The 9,561-nt window shown below is 32.1% G+C and overlaps 1 long non-coding RNA gene across 1 annotated transcript; it reads right to left on the minus strand.

The window, feature by feature from the left end:
• Positions 1 to 332: 332 nt before the first annotated feature.
• LOC127709108 (uncharacterized) lies at positions 333 to 5,491 on the minus strand. The gene is made up of 3 exons (XR_007985499.1): positions 5,243 to 5,491; positions 2,724 to 2,787; positions 333 to 1,099 (listed from the first exon to the last, which is right to left on the minus strand). It is a non-coding gene; the product is annotated as an uncharacterized LOC127709108 (long non-coding RNA).
• Positions 5,492 to 9,561: the final 4,070 nt, after the last annotated feature.

Here is a 9,561-nt window from a genome sequence, read left to right on the forward strand (position 1 = left end):
GTCAATTCATTATCATTGTATAATGAAAGCTTCAAAACACTAATAAAAGTATATTGATCAATTTTGAGAATGTAAAAGTTGGCCTCTAAAATTTTTTTCATGCAAGCAAGCACAATATGGATAAAAACATTTAAAACTTTCCAATGTTCCTTTAAACCTTAATAATACCAAACGTACTGAATATTATGTTTTTAAGTAATGTCAAGATTTAATCTTTATCATCCGGTAATGAACATTATGAAACATGTACAATGCATTAAATTGAAACAAATGTAGATCAGGTATAATATGAAGTCTTTAAATAAAACAGATAAAAATATATAAAAACACTAAAGGAACTATACAAACATTATAAGTCTAAAAATACAGAAATTATTATGGCATAATCGATGGTGACAAAAAACAAACAGCAGTCCATAAAAAAACTACACAGAATACTAACAACTGAGAAAAGCAAACTCCACTAAAAAATGGGAGTGATATCAGGTGCTCCGGAACGGTAAACAGATCCTACTTAAAAAATAAAATTTGTATTTCAAAATAGCTCCTGATTCAAAATAACATTGCTTTCGATGACACACGCATGCTTTTGTAATTGCTGAGACTAAATACAGTGTACTAATGTTTGTTGACATGCTTTGTAGATTGTTGTGGTGTGTCATACAGGAATTTGGTGTGCACTATTGCAGTGTCACAATATGCCACATTTTCTTTTTCAGACCTCTGCTTTGTAAACTGGCTTTGGAGAAATTGTAATGATGTTCTTAGCATTTTTGCACGTTTTGCCGTGGCGATTTTCAATGCACTATTGGTGGATGAATTCTTTTGGTCTGGCTTCAAAAACGACGTTGTTGCCATAGCATAACCGTATTCCGCTTCGAAACATTTTGACTCTTTACTTCGTACATTAAAATCAAGATGTTGATATTGATTGTTCGCTTCATCATAAATTTGGCAATCCGGATTGCCTTTATCTTGTGTCTTCAAATAATTCCTTTGGTTATCGTATGACTTCTTTTCATATTCAATAATTGGTGGTAGTGCGCCAAGCTCGATTTGAAGTCCATTACTTTTTGGATGGGCTTTCTCCCTTCTTCGTCTAAAGAAAAATACTAGCAATTGAGTAACATAGCAAGCAACAATTCGGTACTGACATGATTTATAACAAACCTTTCTAAAATTGTCTGTTAATAAGTTTTGAAACTATTAGAAACGAAGGTTTCAACTCCCTCAGGAAAAGTTGACCTTAGATGGATTTGGCAATTTTTTTAGGTCCTTTTTGGTGATATAGCTCTTCAACTGTTTCGGTTCTTATACATACTAGGCTTTGAAATATTCGGCTTTGAGCGTTCCTGATGAAGGTAAATTCAGAAAAGCGCTTCGGACACATGCAATTTATAACGTGTTGTTTTCATTTGTTAATCCTGATTCGTAAAAGGCAATCTTCATTTGTACAAAATTAAGACAAGTGATACGTTATTCGATGTTCCTTAAACATTAGTTTTTCTAGTAACAGCACTGCGTGGAATATATTTTGTTAAGCGATGTTGAAATAATTGAAATATAACTATTTTTTAAGTATTTATAAATGAGAAATATAGCGAAGTTAATACTAGTATACAATTATTGAATTCCATCAAACTCACTCAGGTTTAATAGAAGAATACAGGATTTGTTTTAGTGTCTTTAGTTAAAAATAACGATGATCAGTTTTTGTTCTCCCAAATGACAGATGCAAATCTTCTTCATACAACCAAGAATGCAAGACATAAACCCAAATCAACAAAGATTTGGATTTGGAAGTTTGGCTATACCTGTAGAAAAACGTATTACAAACGGGATGTCATATCCTAATTTTTACGGTGATGTTGTTTATAGATCCCGTCAAATTAAATACAATCAGCGTAAACTTATCTGTCCTTTAAATAGACTTATTCTAAAAGGTAATCATTAAAACACTGTAAGATCTTTTAATATCGTTTTTATCGGTACAAACATTGAATCAGATATCATTTTTTCTGACTGTTTATGACGTCGCTACACTTATCCATTGGATGTGTACTGATTAATATAATTTTAGTCCTGGATTCATGATTGTTTCATTAGTTGTTATAGGCTTTGAACCAGTTTCAGTAACTGTAATTCAGTGCTGTATATCTTTTCTGTTTTTTGTTTTTTTTTTTTTTTTTCATAAATGAGGTTGTTTGAATGTCCAAATATTGTATGGCTTGCTATGCTGTATGGGTTTGCTCATTGTTGAAGACCGTTTGGTTACCTTTAGATGCTAACATCACTATGTCTCTGGTGGAAATGTGTCTCATTGACGATCATACCACATCTTTGTATTGTTATATGAAAGGACAAAGTACGGTTGTCACGAAGGATTTATACTTTCTGCTCTCAATTTTAGACTCAATTGAAGAATTATCAAAACAAGATGGAAATGTCATTTAAAGAGATACTTGTTGCAATGGCCGAGTTTTTTCCATCATCCCTTATTTCCTACGAATGCAAGGAACATTTTGTAGAAGTAAAGGAATAGAGAATTAAACACGAAAAAAAACATTTGAATTATGATTTATCAACATTTATACAATAATGGAATATTTATAAGAAAAATTTTTTCGTTTGGAATAAGTGATTTTCGTGCAATGGCAATGCATACCTTCACTGTATTGCATACCAGTACAATACCTTTTGGCATGTGCACTCCTATAACGTACCTTCTTACTACAGTTATTAGTACTGCCATTATTATTAGAATGGCCAATGCAACAGAGGCTGGAACTGAAATAAGAATTTAATTTTATAAGTTGTGAAAAAAAGAACTTTCAACACTACTATAATTTTCATTTATTTAATCACTAGTTAATGTAATTTTCCGGGAAATTTTAGATCACATGATCCTAACGGTGGGTCGTGTGAGCTGTTGCCATCACTTAGTGTCCGTCGTCGATATTTGTCGAGGTTGTCGTCCGTCGTTTGTTTTCGTAAACCAAAGGACCAATTTTAACGAAACTTGGAACAGAATATCCTCCGTGTGTCTAGTATGAGGTATGTTTGTTTTGCCGCCATGCCTAAATATAGATCAGAAGGATAAAATACAAGTAATTGTCTAATATCTTATTAACCATCATAAGTAGAGACATTCTTACGTAGTAAAATGTTAAGAATATCAAGATCTTCCTACTTTTAATATTCCAACATTAATCAGATGACTCCTAGTTAGGGTAATTGACCCTAAATTAGATTTTATTCACATGTTTGCATATTTGGCAATTATCTTAAAAGCGAGAAACTATAAACAGTCAAAATGATTATTAAGTCGACATGATTAGAATTGTCAAGAGATTCATGTGGAGCAGGATCTGCTTACCCATCCGGAGCACCTGACATCACCCGTAGTTTGTTTAAAAGGGTTCGTGTGGCTCTTGATTTATATCAAAGTGTTTTTCTGTGTGCTTTATAATTATCAGTGCCTGTGTTCAATTTGGTTTCGACTTATGACTTTGAATATCCCTTTGGTATCTTTCGCCTCTCATTTCAGAAGTTGTTGTCCTAGATTTTTTAAATAAAATAAAATGTAATAATAAGTTCTACAAATGAGAGAGACGTCGTATTCTAGTCGCATGTCAGTTGATATTATTTTTAACTGTTTTTTTGTTCTAAAACACTAGAGTAGTTTTAGGGTTAAACTGCCAGAAACAGTTATAGGGAAAAACTGTCCAAACCTGATTAAGGTAGACCTGGCTTATTAGTTCTAGGGTTGAACGGTCAGAATCTTTTCAAAATGGCATAAGTTAGAGCAACTATCTGATCGTGATTTAGAACAGTAACTGTTCTAGTTGATGATCAGGAAAATAATGGGCAGTTTGCTTGACTTTTCTTTTGTGTTGTATACTGTTGTTTGTCTTTTCGTCATTTTTCGTTTGTTGCCTTGACAATGACAATATGTTTTCGACTTATGATTTTGAATATCCCTTTGGTATCTTTCGCCTATTCATATAACAAGGATAAGAATTATTGTCTTGTATGTATGTTAGTTCTGTTATTGTCTCCATTTTTAGAAAATGATAATAAAAAAAAATATGGTAGTTGAGTTTTAAGCAGCGAGGAAATACTAAGGATTTTCTACTCAAGGAATAGATTACCTTTTGCTGTAATTTGGCCTTTTAAGTTTTGTATTCGGGCGTAATTTGAAGACAAATCGTGAGTCTGACGTACAAAATTATAAGCCTATTATCTTTGATGAATGTTTTTAATACTTTATATATTATAAAAAATAATGATTATATTACTTCTTTTTACAAAGACGTTGATACAGGTCAAGGTGCACTTTCGACTGGGGGTTTATTACTGTAAAATTTGGATTACACACTGGACATATCATTTTTTCGGAGAGATTTATACGTATAATATTGTTTATTATCATTATGAACATTTTTGTATACGATTATATTAACAAGTCATAACGATAATAAGAGAGAGGCGAAAGATACCAAAGGGATATTCAAAATCATAAGTCGAAAACATATTGTCAATGTCAAGGCAACAAACGAAAAATGACGAAAAGACAAACAACAGTATACAACACACAACAAAGATAGAGGGATTAGGAGATTTTGCCAAAACTGAATATTCTGATTTTTTTCATAAAGACCTTATTGTAATGAAACTGTTTGTGTGTATGTTAGCAATACATGTATTGTAGATTTGAGTCCTTTTTTTCTGTAATAATAACTATTATACTTATCAATGTACCTTTGAAAATGTCACTGACCTATTGCAAAGGAGTAGGATTGAGTTGACACATACTAAAATTAGTTTAACTCCGCACCATGTTTATTTACATGTACAAACTCCAGTTTGTGGCTTTTTAATGTTTTCTCTAAATGATTCTAGTCCTATATGACATTTAGTTTCTATTTTCCTGTTGTTTCTTAATTATAAATTGTGCAAAAAAAAAGTCAAACCTTGAGTATGTTATGTAATTATCATCACAACTCTTTCAGGATCAGAAAGTAGCCAGTTTGCCAACTTTCTGTCCCAACCTAGCATTCATTTTCTCTAAATTATCTGTTCTACATCCCAGTAGCATTACTTTACAAAACCTACATTTACTATAAATTGATAATCCGTTCTGATTTTGAATATGCATGTGATATTATACTCTTGTTGTTTATGATTTAATGTTAATCATTATTAAAAAAATTAAGTTAGAAAAAGTGAATTGAGCACGTACCTAATGAAAAAATGATACTATAAATTAAACCATCATTTGTAGTTTCATTTGCCACTGTCCTGTTGTCGTTATCCATTTGTGCAACTAAGGTAGTTAATTCCATATGTGTACCGACAGTAGTATCACTTATGCTTGGTTGCGACGAGGAAACCGAAACAGTACTCGATCTAGACCATACAGACGAGTGTTCACTTGAGATAGATGATTTGAAAGAGTCGATATCATCTGAATTCGTCGAAACAAAATTTGTTGACATGACCTTTGGTGAAGATCGGGTGACGAGATTTGTATAGTCTGAAGTTGTCGATACAAAATGTGACGACATGGTTGCCAGTAATGATGTTAAAAACACTGTTTCGGTGCTTAGAGTTGTTGGAGGTGTTGGAGGTGTTGGAGTGAGATCTGGTTTGTTGGATGATATTTTACTATGTTCTGGTTCTGTTTGATCTCTTGTGATTGTAATGATATCATTGTCTGTAAACGGCAAATTAAAAGTTAATAGCTACTCCCATATACACAAAATGAAAGCATGCTGACATGATAATATTACTATGTTAATAAACATCAATTTTTTTATTTACCTACACTGTTACCGTTTATGAAGATTGATTGATGATTTAAATGTTTGAAACAAAGGTAAATTTCACTTTTCGTGATCAAGTTCCCAAAAGATGACTTTCATGATAGTACTTAATAATTATTCTTTACTCGATAATTCTTACATGTATATTTTTAAGTCTTTTGTGTGACAACGACATATACATGTGTAACTTGTAAAAAATTCAGTCCATCAATTATTCCCAATTCAGAATGTTAGATGTTTTGGTTGCACAATGAAGATCAATTATAATTGCATAGCGGCGTATATTGAGGGTCATACCAAATTTGATGTTAGCTACCGGTTTATGTCATGTGTATTTACTTCATTTTTTTCAAAGATCTTGCAAGCATCATGATAAGCTAAGATTTACATAGCTAACGGCATTATCTTTATCTTCATGCCCGTCTTTTGAATATTCTAAGGATTGACTGGTGTTTAGATATATGGTTACTACTGACATGTCCTATCCGATAATTAAGTCGATGATATAAAGTGTCGTGTCCGTTTGGTTTAGCATACATTATATGTATTAATACGCAGTCACATTCAGTACATTAAATGCAATGCATTATGCAGTGGAATGTAACGCTTTCTCTTCCCATTAAAGACTTATTGGGTTTTAGTCGTTGGCTTGTCGTAAGTCAAAATTTGTGAATCTACCTAATGTCCCCTCTTTTGTATGTTTTACCAGGGTTTATCAACCGACTTTTCAAAACCTTTTTTTATATTATTTGCCATTGGCCATTAGATAGGCAACCATTTATCAATAGCAAATGGCTGTAACATTGTTAAATTTAGATAAATGTGTAGTATTTATCAAATCATACTTTTTAACTCAAATCAGTAAATATCTAAAATAAGCATATAAATCTGTGTTATTATTTTGAAATTTTGTAAAGTAAGTCAAAGATGACCTCTAAAAATTTCATTTGATTTCAATTTTCTTATTTTTTAAATTCCTTCTCTCTGAAGAATACATCAGTACTAATCATTTTATTATTACTAGGTTGACAATGTCTGATGATGTCTGGATCTCCAGGCTGTTTACGTTTGCAGATGGCCTTGTATTTGTATTTACAAGGTAATGGCTGGTATGCCGTCTTCCTGTATGTCACTTTCAAATGTAAACAATCAACATTTAACAATCCATCTATTTCGTCTGAAAAAAAAATGATAAAACAAATAGCTAAAATATTTTTTAATATATTTTTTTTTTCTTTCATTTAAGTCGATATACTTGATTGTGATGGAAACTGACAGAACACATCCATCAAACCTTTAAAATTCGACATGCAGGAACCGAATACAAATCTTTCAGATTCGTATTTGTCAACAATGTGTTGTTTTATTGATTATAACATTAATATAAACGGTATAAAATTTTCTGCACCAGATGCGCATTTCGACAACCAATGTCTCTTCAGTGATGCTTGAGGCCAAAATATTTCAAACTCCGAAGCTTATTAAAACGTTGAAGAGCTAAAAACCAAAAATTACCAAAAAGTATAGCCAAATAAAGGCAACAGTAGTATACCGCTGTTCGAAACTCATAAGCCAAAGACAGGCAACATTTTAGTTACGAGATTATTGAACGAAGTAGTAGGGCTTATATAAGTTATAAAGATATTTTTGTGGAATTATTAAATAGATTTTTCGTTTATTACATTTTAAAACGTAAACTTGTCTTTATCATGTAAATTCAAGTATAAACTGTTTAAATATTAATTGTGCATAACCCTGATTTAGAGAAAATTTGATGTGAAAAGAAAAACAAGATCCCAAGAAAGTTGTGTTGAACGCTTCAATTAAGACTTTATGAACGTGACTGGTATGTTCATGATTGTTATTTTTTGTCTCTTACCCTGAAAAACTTTCTATTAAACAATGTAAATGTAAAGTTTTTAACATATGGAGTACATATAATGAAGGTTTTTAGCTTACAAATTGTTGACCAATTACAAAAACTATTTTTCTTTCTTTTTTTTTCTTTTCAGCTCAAATGGAATACATGTGTATTTGAACAATTGTTATCACAGATTCATTCATTTATCCTATGTCGTTTTCTAAATAAGAATTATGTATATGTCCCTCTATTTTTCTAATGGTTTAAATTCGAGTGACGATTGGAATGAACCTTTGCCAAATATATATTTTTGACTTTCTGTAGTAGTCATTCTTCAATATTTCCAGTTCATAATTTTTATAAATCATAAGGATGGAAATTCAGCCATCACTCACACGAATCTAATTTTGTAGTTCTAAAAAGAAGTTTTCAATACTCGATATTTATTATATTTCGTAACTATAAGCAACTGTCATACAAGTGGGAGGTTTAGCCACCATTATCTTTTAAAAGGCCTGTACCAAGTCAGGATTATGACAGTTTTTTACACTTGTTCCGTTGGTTGATAACGTTTTATTTTGATCAGTTATTATGGACAGAGTTTACTGTGAAGTTCGGTATGTTTGCTCACAAACATGTTTAACTACGCTACATTCTTTATGTGCCTGTCCCAAGTCAAGAGACTGTAGTTCGGTGGTTGTCTTTGGTTCACGTCTGTCACATGTGTTTGTCGTAAATTGTTTTGTTACAGATTAGGCCGTTAATTTCCGTGTTTGACTATTTTCACATATTTCATGTCGGGGTCTTTTATATACAACTATACAGTATGGATGTTACCCATTGTTGAAGGCCGTACCGTTACTTCTAATTGCTTACATTTACTTCATTTGAGCTCTGGTGGATAGTTGTCTCATTGGCAATTCATACCACATCTCCGTATATCTATATTCTTTTATTGTTATAACTAGTTTCACAAAAAAATATCAAAGGAACTTGAAATAAGAGACAGCAGATACCAAATGGACATTCAAAACTCACGGGCCAAAGAGAAACTTATAAGTTAAAGCAAGTGATCAGTCATCACACAAGGACTGATTGGTTATTAACGTCCATCTAATTCTTACCCATTACAAAATTTATAAACCAACGGACATGTGAATTATCATTTCCTTAACATGCTTAAGCTAAACCGAATGAAAAAGTCATAATTTTTCTTTGTTACAATCGAACAGTCGCTCGTGTTGTGTGGATGCAGTAGAATGGAGAGGACGTTTTTGTTACAATCGAACAGTTCAATCCCATATCACCTTTTTCTAAACCTCATTCGCTGGAAATTAAAAAAAAAAAGGAAGATTTGGATGACAGCAAACGGAACATATTTCAATAAAGACCAACAGGTTGACAACTCTTCCATGGGCAAACAACCCAAAATATTAAGTATAAGGGCATACATTTAAAGCAAGAGGACACACTATATGTATTCAAATAAGATGTATCACCGGATTTGTATTAACATGAACAATATGACGGATGTAACATGTAAAGCAGGATCTGTTAATTCTTCTTGGGCACCTGGGAAAACTCCCGATTTTTGGTAGAGTTCGTGTTGCTCAGTCTGTAGTTCTTTGTTGTGTTGTGTGTACTGTTTTCCTTTTGTCGTTTTTCGTTTTTGTTTTGCCACGGCATTGTCAGTTTGTTTTCAAATTATGAGTTTGAAAATCCCTTTTGTACCCCTCTCCTCTCTATTCTACTGCATCTACACATTACAACCCTGCGTTTGACTTGCCATTTTCGCTTTCTAATATATACATACGAAGATGCTAGCGTTGTACGAAAATATCGAATTTAATGCAACACTTGTTTAACATATTATAA

The sequence above is a fragment of the Mytilus californianus genome, unplaced genomic scaffold, assembly GCF_021869535.1.
Source record: "Mytilus californianus isolate M0D057914Y unplaced genomic scaffold, xbMytCali1.0.p SCAF_7, whole genome shotgun sequence".
NCBI lineage: Eukaryota > Metazoa > Mollusca > Bivalvia > Mytilida > Mytilidae > Mytilus > Mytilus californianus.